The sequence below is a fragment of the Camelina sativa genome, chromosome 2 (genome assembly GCF_000633955.1).
Source record: "Camelina sativa cultivar DH55 chromosome 2, Cs, whole genome shotgun sequence".
Lineage (NCBI taxonomy): Eukaryota > Viridiplantae > Streptophyta > Magnoliopsida > Brassicales > Brassicaceae > Camelina > Camelina sativa.
The window spans coordinates 18,627,685-18,640,290 of record NC_025686.1 but is presented as its reverse complement, the minus strand read 5'-3'; the positions used below and the strand labels follow the sequence as shown (position 1 = coordinate 18,640,290).

The window sequence follows — 12,606 nt, the reverse complement described above, 5'->3', positions numbered from 1 at the left end:
AGTCTTCGATAGCGTCCCACATCTTTGTATGGTTGGTGCGACTTGGGAACCGGAGCACCAGGTGTTGGCTTCTCCCCCTTTCGCTTGACCTGGTAGCCTTCTTCAAGTGGCGTGGACACTGGCTTGGCACCTATCTTACCTGTCTCATGTAAAAGGTAAAGAGTATACTTCCTTTGAGAGAGAAACAATCCCTCCGGAGAGCGAGAAATTTCTATCCTACGTTCACCCAAATCCTTAATATCAAAGGTAGAGTTAAGAAGAGCCTTAGTGGCACAAATACCATCCCTATCATCGCCGGTGATAATAATGTCATCGACATAAACAAGAACGACGACACGACCACTGGTAGTGCGGAGGGTGAACATCGTATGATCAGCTTCAGAGCGCTTGAATCCATTCGTCCGTAGTGTAGAACTGAGTTTATGGTACCACGCCCTCGGAGATTGCTTGAGACCGTAGATCGCCTTGTGGAGCCGGAGAACCTTACCCGGAGCAACAATATGTTCTAATCCCGGTGGAGGATGCATGTAGACCTCCTCAGTCAGCTCCCCCTGAACAAATGCGTTCTTGACGTCCATTTGGCAGAGCTCCCAAGAGAGGTTAGTGGCCAAGGATAATACTACTCGAACTGTGTGGAGCTTAGCTNCTTGACCTGGTAGCCTTCTTCAAGTGGCGTGGACACTGGCTTGGCACCTATCTTACCTGTCTCATGTAAAAGGTAAAGAGTATACTTCCTTTGAGAGAGAAACAATCCCTCCGGAGAGCGAGAAATTTCTATCCTACGTTCACCCAAATCCTTAATATCAAAGGTAGAGTTAAGAAGAGCCTTAGTGGCACAAATACCATCCCTATCATCGCCGGTGATAATAATGTCATCGACATAAACAAGAACGACGACACGACCACTGGTAGTGCGGAGGGTGAACATCGTATGATCAGCTTCAGAGCGCTTGAATCCATTCGTCCGTAGTGTAGAACTGAGTTTATGGTACCACGCCCTCGGAGATTGCTTGAGACCGTAGATCGCCTTGTGGAGCCGGAGAACCTTACCCGGAGCAACAATATGTTCTAATCCCGGTGGAGGATGCATGTAGACCTCCTCAGTCAGCTCCCCCTGAACAAATGCGTTCTTGACGTCCATTTGGCAGAGCTCCCAAGAGAGGTTAGTGGCCAAGGATAATACTACTCGAACTGTGTGGAGCTTGCCACCGGTGCAAAGGTATCCGTATAGTCAAGACCATAGGTTTGAGTAAAGCCGCGTGCCACCAGTCGAGCTTTGTAGCGCTCTATCTCACCAGTGCTAAGATATTTGATAGTGAACACCCACTTTGAGCTGACAGCCTTTTTACCCTTCGGGAGATCGGCCTCATCCCAAGTTCTGTTACGGATCATAGCTGCTGTTTCATCGTCCACCGCATCAAGCCACTCCTTAAATTGCTTAGCTTCCTCGTAGGTTTGAGGGACAAAATGCTCATCCATCTTACCGAGGAAGGCAGCATGAGTAGCGGGAATAAGGTCAAGCGAACATACAGCCTGAATAGGGTGGGAAATGGCCTGATTATTGTAGTAAACCCTCTTGTCTTTCCATGTAGACGGATGAGATCGGATTCGGTTACTGCGCCGTAGCAATGGCTGAGTAATTGGCTGGTCTAGTGGCTCAAGAGTTTCTTCTCTATCTATGCTCCCTGTTTGTTGTTCAACATGATCGGATGCGGTAGGCATTTCCGTAGTTGATGAAGCAATAGGTTCGGCAACTTGGTCCAATGGTGGAATTGCAATAGGAGAACTCGTATTCGGCCTATCTTCGGATTGGTGTGGAGACGACGGTAAAGGATCGATATTGATGTCCTGTTTACCAAGAGATGTCGGTTTAGTGACGCCAAGGTGGTCAAGAAGGAACCGCAAGTTGGCTGCCCGGTCAGTGTTAGATTGAGATAAGTCTTTCAAGCCTTCCCAATCCCTCTTGTCATAGTAGCCTTGTTGTTCGAGAAACTTGACATCGCGTGAGACCATAGTGCGGCCATTGATCGGATCGTAACATTTGTACCCCTTCTGGCTTGTTGAGTAACCGATGAACATACTTCTAGTGCTTTTGGCCTCAAGTTTATTCCTTTGTTATCCGGGCACTAAAACAAAACAAACACACCCAAACACACGTAAGTGATCAAAAGAAGGTTTAATTTTGTTTAGTACCTCATAGGGTGATAAGTCATTTAAGACTTTTGTTGGTGTCCGATTGATCAAGTAGCACTCCATCATGACTGCATCCCCCCAAAACCGCTTAGGGACATTCGAGTGAACCATCATTGACCGAGCCACCTCCATTAAGTGTCGATTCTTCCTCTCGGCCACTCCATTTTGTTGAGGCGTATATGGATAACTGGTCTGTTGAAGAATTCCATGCTTAGCAAGGTGCTTTTTGAGTTTGTGGATTGTGTATTCACCTCCATTATCCGATCTTAGTACCTTTATTTTTGCATTAAATTGATTAGTAACATGATTCTGAAAATTGACAAAGGCATCATAGACCCTATCTTTAGATGGTAACAAGGTGAGCCAAGTATATTTAGATTTCTCATCAATAAAAGTCACAAAATACTTGTTATTATCTCTAGATAGGCAAGGAGATGTCCACACATCATAATAAACTAAATCAAAGCAATGTTCGTAAATGATACTAGATTTAGGAAAAACAGTTTTGCAATGTTTACCAAGAATACAAGACTCACAAGTGGAGTTATCAAACGAAACATTAGGCAACATTAATTCAAATGCACGAGAATGAGGATGGCCTAGTCTAGCATGCCACACATCACTTAAACTACTACTAAGGTTCGAAGCAAAAGAAAACGAATTAGAAGGACTTGAAGCTTTCTCTAGGACATAGAGATCTGCTCTACCATCTCCCTCTCCAAGAACCTTTCCACTCTCAATATCCTGAAAATGTACACTGTTAGGTCCAAAAATCGCATAACAATTCAAATCTGTAGTAGCTTTCTTTACCGATAAGAGATTCGAGGTAAATGAAGGCATAAAGAAGGCTTTAGAACTTTTATCAAACAACTTTAGTTCTCCTATTCCTTTAACCTGTACTCTATCTCCATTAGCAATGATAACATTACCTAGTGCCGGTTTTATGTTGTGTATAAGACTAGGGTTACTAATCATATGGTGAGAAGCACCCGAGTCTACAACAAGAGAGGTACTAGGTTTTGAAGCGAAGAAGGTGGTACCGGATTCCTTTAGTGCGGCAATGGACTTGATGAGAGCCTCAAGGTCCGACTTTCTCACCAGGTCTCCAAGGGAAGCTGCCATGGCAGTGGCTGTTGCATCTCCTTGATTTGCTGCTCCGGTGCCTTGACCGCTTGGTCCTCCTTGCGAAAGATTTGCCTTGAACTTCGCCGGTTTGAGATGTGGGTGAAGGATCCAACATTTGTCTTTCAGATGACCCCTCTTCTTATAATGGTCGCAAACCATCACTTTTCGGTCCTCATGCTTGTAAACTCCCTTGTTAGCCGTAGCCAAGTCCTCCTTACCGCTAAACAAGCCTAGTGACCCTTGTTCTTTTTGAACTTGTGAACACACATCTTCAAGGGTTGGAAGCTTGTTACCACGAAGGATATGCTTGATAAGATCGTTGAATGCCGGATTCAGAGTTAGGAGAAGACCGAAGACCTTGTCCTGTTCCTTTCTTTCGTTAAGGATGGCCGGATCTATGGTGCTTGGCCGAAGCATCACTAGTTCGGCCCAAAGAGACCTAAACTTGCCGAAGTGCTTTGTGAACTCCAAGTCTTCTTGGTGAAGACTGTTGATAGCTTTCTTTACTTCAAACACCCTGGTCAAATTAGTCACGTTTCCATACACGTTCGCAAGTGTCTCCCACAAATCCTTGGCCATCTCACAGTACAAGTATGCTTCAAGGATTGGTGCATCAAGCGAATTCTAAAGAATGGCAAGCACGGTCTGATTCTCTTGGAACCATTTGACTTCCTTTTCGAGTTCAGCCTCCTTGTCTTCTTCTTTTCTTTCTTTACCGTCGTTCTTGGTGACTTTCTTGGGAAGCTGATTCGTTTCAACGTGAACCCATAGTCCCCGGCCACTCAACGCGGTCTTTGTGGTTCTTTTCCACAACAAATAGTTGGCCCCTTTTAAGACCACCGGTGTAACAAAAGGCTTGGTAGAGTCCATGAGCGAGATGGAAGATTGAGACTAAGAATGTAACAGAGAGTGAAGAACCCAAGTATTCCGAGAATAAGAAAGAGATTGGAGAAAAATAGAAGAGACTTGAGTAACCGAGAATAAGAATAAGATTAAAGAATCAAAGATCGAAGAACTGCTCTGATACCATGTTGGGATTTAAGCGGAAGAGATGAAAAAAGAGAACGGCAAAGAGAATGAGGATAGAATTAAATCCCATAAGTTACTCTTACAAAGGTTTACAAAGGATATAAATACCAAGAGAACTAGGGCTACACCCTTTACAATAAATCACATAGGGAATAAGGAGGGAGAATTAGTTCTTCCCAAGATTGAACTCGTCCTCTAATTGTTTCCTTAAATGCACCGCCCAAGACTTTATTTTCTCTTCTCTTCTAACGGCTATAAAGAGATTTCGAACCTTCTCATGGACTTACACCAACAAGGCCTCTTTATCCACACAGATAACTCGGCCTTATAGACGAACGGACGTCCACATAGAGATATGGGCAATGTGATCATGGTCAATTGACTATGGGGATTGTGTTTCACTACTCACTAGCATTATTAACTCATCTATCTCATGTTCTACGTTTGATCATCTATCTACCGGGTCTTTCATTTTTTGTAAATATGTAAATAACACTTTTTGAGTAAGCAATATAAAAATGTGTTGGTTGTAATGTAATCCAAAAAAACTTATTAATTAAGACCAAATTTAATTTTGATATACTTATATTAATAAGAGGGAATGTTGCAATCTTCAACTTTATTTTTTGTATATATATACCCTGACAGCAAAATTATGTTGTTTGGACTTTGGACCACAAAATTAACAACAGTATCATTGCAAAAACCGAGAATTTTGTCAATGTATATTTTGTGACATAACGAATTATATTAAATTATAAACATAGACTAAAAGATTGTTTATATCTATTAACCATCACAAACTGCCTAATTATCACCTATGTTACCATCACAAACTGCATTATTATCACCTATGTTGCCATCACCACATATTGTTGTAGTCATCACCATTACCATTTATCACCTTTGTTGTTGTCATCACCACGATTTGTAAATTGTGACTATGGACGGTAGTTTGATATCACTGATATGGTGGCTACAAACAGTAGTGATTGTGTAATAGACTAATTTAGTAGTGATAAAATGACAATGATAATTGCGACGAACTTGACGATGGTTGGCAGGTACTACCAACTTGGTAGTGATTTAAATGATATTTTTGATCGTAGTGGTTCTTAATCTACACAATTGAAAGTATATATGAGGAGTTTTAAATATTGGAAAATTGAGCAGCGTTTAGCTTTTAATATTATGTAGCGAACAAACCGTCGGAAGGCGGAAAAACACGATTCCCCATACTTCTTCTATGATATAGTGCTCGGTTTTGTAAGCTCCCTTGGACACCATCCATGATTTGGTGATTAGATCACCATTGATACCTCATACCCGTAAGAGCTTCAAACGCCAATTTTGGTATAAAATCTCTCCGGCTGAGAGGAAAAGATTGTGCATATGGCACTTTCAACCAAATGAGCTAAAAGATAATATGATTTAGCTAGTAGTTTTTTAAAAGTGAGTATAACTCTCCAGATCCTGTATTTGTACGTAGCTACGTAGAAATAAAAACCACAGGTACTTTTGTATTTTACATGTGTTAATTTTTATACACCACAAATAAAGATGATAACTTGAAAGTATCTAAATTTACTTATATCTTCGACATCTCATTTGTTTCCATCTACGTACTTATACCTAGAAGAAAGTAAATATTTGTAGTTTTTGCTTAAATTTTTCTTATATTTTGCTTATATTAGTTTAACAAATTACAATATTTATTATATAAAAGAGACATTGTAGCTTAAAAAGTAAATAGTTAATGTGTACGATATATATTGTAATATTGAATGTGTGGGAAAATATTAGTAACCATATTAAAGAAACATACTATTTGAATTACATGTTGAAGATTGTGACCAGATATTTTGTCATACATGTGTGGAAAAGCAAATCGGTATGATTCAGATAACATATAAAATATAGGCCACGCAATGCTGAGTCAAAAACTAATATTTGTTTTAAGAATATTTTGACTTGTACAAAACTACAATCAAGTAATTAACGCTTTTTCCCTACTTTTTGAGGACAACTCATTGTTAATTGTTATTGTTATACTTTTTTTAAGGACAACTCATTGTCATTGTTGTAATTTTTTAGCATTTTTTTTCCCTCGTTGCATGTATATTAGAAAAAATTTTTTTTTTTTTTTTTTTTTTTTTTTTTTTTTTAAATTCTAATTCTAGTTAAACGTTTTTCCAAACCAAAACGAAAATTCGATCAATATAAGCGAGAATAGAAATGGCCAAATCTTATACTTAACATGGTTTTATGTCCAATCGTGGATTTATTCTATATACATGCTTCATTCAAACATTGTTCTGCTACACTGTCTAGGGAAGATTGCCAAAGACGTTTTAAATAAACTGAATGCTGAATGCTGCTACACCGTCTAGGGATTTTGATGGCATGGTGGGACTTGAAGTTCATTTGAGAGAGGTGGAATCTTTGCTAGATTTGGATAATGCTGAAGTTAAGATGGTTGCAATCTCTAGTCCTGCTGGGATTGGTAAGACTACCATTGCCAGAGGTTTTGCATGGTCTACTCTCTTATAGGTTTCAACTTAGCTGTTTTGTGGACAACCTTAGGGGGGGGAACTATCATAGCGGTTTTGATGAGTATGGTTTGAAGCTGCATTTGCAATTGATATGCCCAAATTAAATCCTATAGTTACTCTCTCAAATTAAGAGATTATTGTAGTACTTAGGGGTCGAATTCCACAAAGACTCTAGATTACACAAGAAATTGTAGAGTTTTATAATTAAGCTAAACATGTTAATTCAAATTAAGAAAAGCAATCCAAAATATTAAATAAAAGTTTTGTATTTATTTCGGGTCACCATCTTTCGGGTCCCGACAGGCATGCTCACTCTCGAACCCTTCTCAGAAGATCAAGGTCGGCGGCGGTTGGCCTAGAGAATTTCTCAGAAAATTACAAAATATTAAATCAATCAATAAATTAGGATTCAATCAATTAAAAACAGATCTAAAACTCTAAACTCTTTTGTAAAATAAATCAGTTCTCACTGCAAATATTATCTAAATTTGAAACCAGAAAATCTAAATCTCTTTGTAAAATTCAAGGTTAAAAATCAGCTTTAAAAACAAGTTTAGATTGTTCACAAAATTACTAAATCAAATCTCTTTGCAAGAAGTAATTTTGCTCATCAAAAGGTTTTATTAGGAAAATCAATTATATTCTCATATCAATTTATTTTCCTAAGTTATTAATTCTAGATGGCCAATCAAGGATTAATATAAAGAACAACCTATGATGAAGATCTAGAAAGATAAAGAATTTTAAATAAACAGATCTAATAAATCATCAAATCCCTGTGAAAAACCCTGAACCTAACAAACAAACTACTCAGATATATTCAATGAAGAACAAGACATAATTCTGAATAACATGCAATAGATATCAAAAAGTAAGAAGGGAGTTTAGAAATTCTTCTCTCTACAAAGGAGTTCTGATCTCTCTCCTAAAAGCTCTCAATATCTCTCAAAAAGCTAAAGCTGCTAGAATAAAACTTGCTAGAAAATAACTTTAGGGTTTCTAAAACCTAAAAACACTATATATATATCCTAAAACACGTCAGGAACTTGTGTTGCAATTGTGGAGAACTTTAGGTAATATTGTAAAACTTCCAAACCTTGGCTTCTCTCTTCGGCTAAACAGGGTGTTGATCGACACTAAGGTGGTGTCGATCGACACCATCACTCTGATTCGACTCCAAGTTCGTTTCTTCCGGATTAATGCTCCAAAATTATCCAAATTGCTCCACTTTGCTCCTTCTGTGCCAAAGTCCTAGAAAACCTGTAAAGACTCAAAAACAACCTAGAAAACAAAACAGAAGACTCAAAAAATACACTTATATCATGATTAAAAACCGTAAAATCATGATATACCAGCAACAACAGTTTCTTTCAAAGGTTTTGAACTATAGTGGAATGAGAATATCCCATTTAGGTGCAGTAAAAGAAAATCTAGGCGACCAGAGAGTGCTCATCATTTTTGATGATGTGAACGATCTGAAGCAATTGGAGAGGCTTTGGAAAATGAAACTACATGGTTTGGTCTTGGAAGTAGGATTGTAGTTATCACGGAAAACAAAGAGCTTTCGCAGCAACATGCATAGTATCAACAATACCTACCATGTGGGGTTTCCATCTACGGAAGACGCTCTCAAGATCTTGTGTAGATATGCTTTTAAAAAAACCTCTCCAGGTCATGATGGGTTTGAAGAGCTTGCACAAAGTGTGATATTGCGTTGTGGTAAGCTTCCGTTGGGTCTTTGTGTCATGGGTTCTTCTTTACTAGGGAAGAAGGAAAACGAATGGAAAGATGTTGTGAGCAGGCTGAAAACTACTCTTGATCGAGATATCGAAGTCGTACTTAGCGTTGGCTATGAAAGTTTAGATGAGAATGAGCAAACGCTATTTCTCCACATTGCAGTCTTCTTCAACTATAGAATCTTGTGGAAACCATGTGTTCTGATCAGAGTGAATTGGATGTCAAATACGGGTTGCAGATCCTTGAAAACACATCTCTCATAAGATCAGTAGATACTATATATAAGAGTGAACTAGTGATGCACAAATTACTGCAACGAGTGGGTAAAAAAGCCATTCAAAAAGAAGCCTTGGAAACGCCAGATCTTGATAGGTGCTCAAGAGATTTGTGATGTCCTTGAACATGGCATAGTAAGTTCTCTCTCTCTCTTGTATTATTTGTTATATTAATTTTAATCATTTAAACTTAGGGTGCATTTGGTGAAGAAAAGCAAATCCTACGTATTGTGCTAATTTTTTTCTATGTATTTGTTTTAGGGTACAAGAGCTGTGTCCGGTATATCACTTGATATATCTGATATCGATGAAGTTTCTATTAGCGAAAGAGCATTTAAAAGAGAATGCCTAATCTTTGATTCCTCAAAGTCTATAAAAGTAGAGATGATGAGAATGATATAATGCATATACCTGATGGGATGGAGTTTTCCCGTCGTCTAAGGTTACTACATTGGGATACATACCTAAGCAAGAGTCTTCCTCCTTAATTTAATCCATAATATCTTGTCGAATTCATAATGCGAGAAAGTCAGCTTGAAAGGCTATGGGAAGGAACCCATGTTGGTGTTGTTATACAGTAATTTTTATATACATGAACATATATGTTCCTTTCTCTTCAAGATAATTATATGATGGATGCACTTTCTCTCTCTCTCTCTCTCTCTCTCTCTCTCTCTCTCTCTCTCTCTCTCTCTCTCTCTCTCTCTCTCTCTCTCTCTCTCTCTCTCTCTCTCTCTCTCTCTCTCTCTCTCTCTCTCTCTCTCTCTCTCTCTCTCTCTCTCTCTCTCTCTCTCTCTCTCTCTCTCTCTCTCTCTCTCTCTCTCTCTCTCTCTCTCTCTCTCTCTCTCTCTCTCTCTCTCTCTCTCTCTCTCTCTCTCTCTCTCTCTCTCTCTCTCTCTCTCTCTCTCTCTCTGATTATTGTGTGGTTTTCTCTCTGATACTAAGATTTTTATGTCTCCTAGTAGGTCTCAATTAACCTTATGTGTTGTAGTACTTAAGGTGTCAATCCAAATGAGATGTTGCTAACAATCAAGATGCAATCAAGCAATCACAAGTCAAGCCAATTCAAGAAGAGTGTTTGTCTTACAATCCTAGAATGGTCAAAATGCAAAACGAAAATGAGTTACAGAACTAGAAACGAGATTGCATGACAAGAAGCGGAAATGAATAGAAACTTAAACGAGTCTAAGCAAGAACCACAAGAAAACGAGGAACGAAATAGTCTCGGGAATGTAATAAAAATCAGAGAGATAAAAGTCCTAAGGATGGGAGTAATTGATGTCGGTGGAGTATCCTAGTCTACAGAGTGTTTAACATGCCACAAGCAATCTATCCCTAAACAATGAACATCACAACTTAGCTAATCCAATCTCTTGGTAAAAGCTACTCAGACTCAACCACTTCCATACCTAGCTCTCGCTAGAGAAACGTGGTCGAGCAGGCATGACAAACAAGTTCATTCACGTCAACAAACATCCTAGACAACTAATCTCTTAGGCTAGGAACGTAAGTCTCTGGCACTAGTTGGTCAGACATTTCATCGAACACCTTTTGGGTGTGGAAATGTCTCGAACCTAGTTCCAATTGATCAGAGAGAAACTAGTAATTCTAACTCTAGTCCAGAAGGGAATCATACAAATCAAGCTTAAACACCCTACATCCTAAGATCCTCCACCTAATCTATCCCATCCTCAAGAACTAACGCACTACTCAGATCCGGAAATCATCATCAACAATACAAACTCAGAAAACATTGAAACAAGCATTCTTAGATAGGTAAAAATAAGATAAACAAGTTTGTAGAAGAAATCAAATGCAAATACTCAATGTATCAAAAGATATCTGGATACAAAGTCTGAGAACGGTTCTTGGTGGCTAGGGAAACCTTACAAAATAAAAACGAGATAAAAACTAAGATGATCTCCGCCAAGACTTAACAAAACATATTTATAGTAAAAGCATGTAAATCCCTAAAACTTAAAACGACAAGATGAAGTGTCGGTTTGGGAATCTCCTGAAGCGTGTAAGACGGAACGTCTTCCTGACATGTGCGAACGAGTAGTGGCTCGAGTGGGTGATGGTGTTGGCTCGAGTGGAGGAGGATCGAGTCGACGGGCAGCGGCTCGAGCTGGAGGGTCGAGTCGACGGGTGGCGACTCGAGCTGGATGTATACGCTTCCACTAAAATGATGATAACTTTTGAAGCACACCTCCGATTGGCTTGAAATAAATGGCATTGGAAAGATGACTCAATTCTCTACAACTTTTATGAAGACGTCGAAAGCTGAATCCCCCGACCGGTGGTTCGAAGGACGACTCGAACGGCGACTCGATCGGCACGACAGCGCGACTCGATCGGCATGACAGCGCAACTCGATCGGATCTTTGACGATGGAATGATGGCGTGACCCAAGCGGATGTGTGATGATGGAATGATGGCGCGACTCGAGACAGCCTGACTCCAAAGTCTCCAAAATACCTGAAATACTCCAAAATACCTGAAATACTCCAAAATGCACGATGTATGCGAAGATAATGCAAGAACTACCTAAATATGAAAAGTGTACAAAAGAGAGTAGAAATTCATGCAAAACAATTAGTTATCCTAACTAGATGCGTGACAAAAACATGCTTAGCAGAGACAAAATATAGACATATCAACTCCCCCAAACTTATTCTTTGCTTGCCCTCAAGCAAACGATCAAGATCAAGGTATGGAGAAGAGGTGTGAAGATGGGGTTTCAGAACCTAAAACATACTGAATAGAGTAGTTAGAATCAAGGTCCTTGTTTTTAGTTCTATGATGCATGGTGAAGGAATTTCATTCGCTTGATCTACACATGCAATCCTATCAATCACCCCCTTTAACATTTATTAACAAAGAACCATGAATCAAGCTATGCAGTGTCATTGAACTCATTTGGCTGGGGTGAAGCGGTAAAGACAAAAATTGGTCTTTTTTGCAAGTGGTTTTAACAATATAAAACAGGGATCTCTCACGAAAATGAGTTGAGCTTAAGAGAAGGCTAAAGGTTGAAACCAACTGATACATACAAGAGCAGCACCCCGTCTACCCAGAGGTCCCAAGGAAACTTAGCTCTAACTTTCTAACCCAGAAGTTGGTCCTATCTCTACCCTTCGTCGATATCTCTTCTAAAACCCATGCTCTCATTCTTTTAACTTAGCCTTAGGAGGAGGTTACTTCATTTCAATCTAGTGGATGGGAAACTTTTTTATCACTATGGTTCTCTTTCTTTTCTTCTTAGAATTCTAGACTTCTTAAGCGTTTTGCTTTCTCTTCCTTGTCTAAACTTTTCTTTTTATGCCTAGAACCAACAATTTTTTTTTATTGCACAACCAACATCATTTACTAGACTTGTAAACCTTGAAAACACATTCCCCCTCCTAAAGACTCTTTACCCATATTTTTTTTTCTTTTCAGAACAAATCCAATCCCAAAACCCAAAATTGAGTTCTCACCTAGTCCTACTAGTCCGGATAGCGCGAACTAGAACTACACAGGATCCTACTCTTGTCGGCTAGAACCTAACACTTTCTAACAAGCTCAGCTCGGAAAAGGCCTCACACTCAAGAATACAATTGGCTTGAAAGAACGGTTGGTTAAGGGTGCGGGAAACTGTTCCAAAGATGGGAATCAGCTACTTGGATTATTAAGGGTGGTAAAACGGAGAAAGA

At 39.2% G+C, this 12,606-nt stretch overlaps 1 pseudogene; it reads left to right on the top strand.

Annotated features, from left to right (window-relative positions):
* The window catches only part of LOC104753887, a 16,139-nt pseudogene continuing 10,174 nt past the window's right edge, over positions 6,642-12,606 (top strand).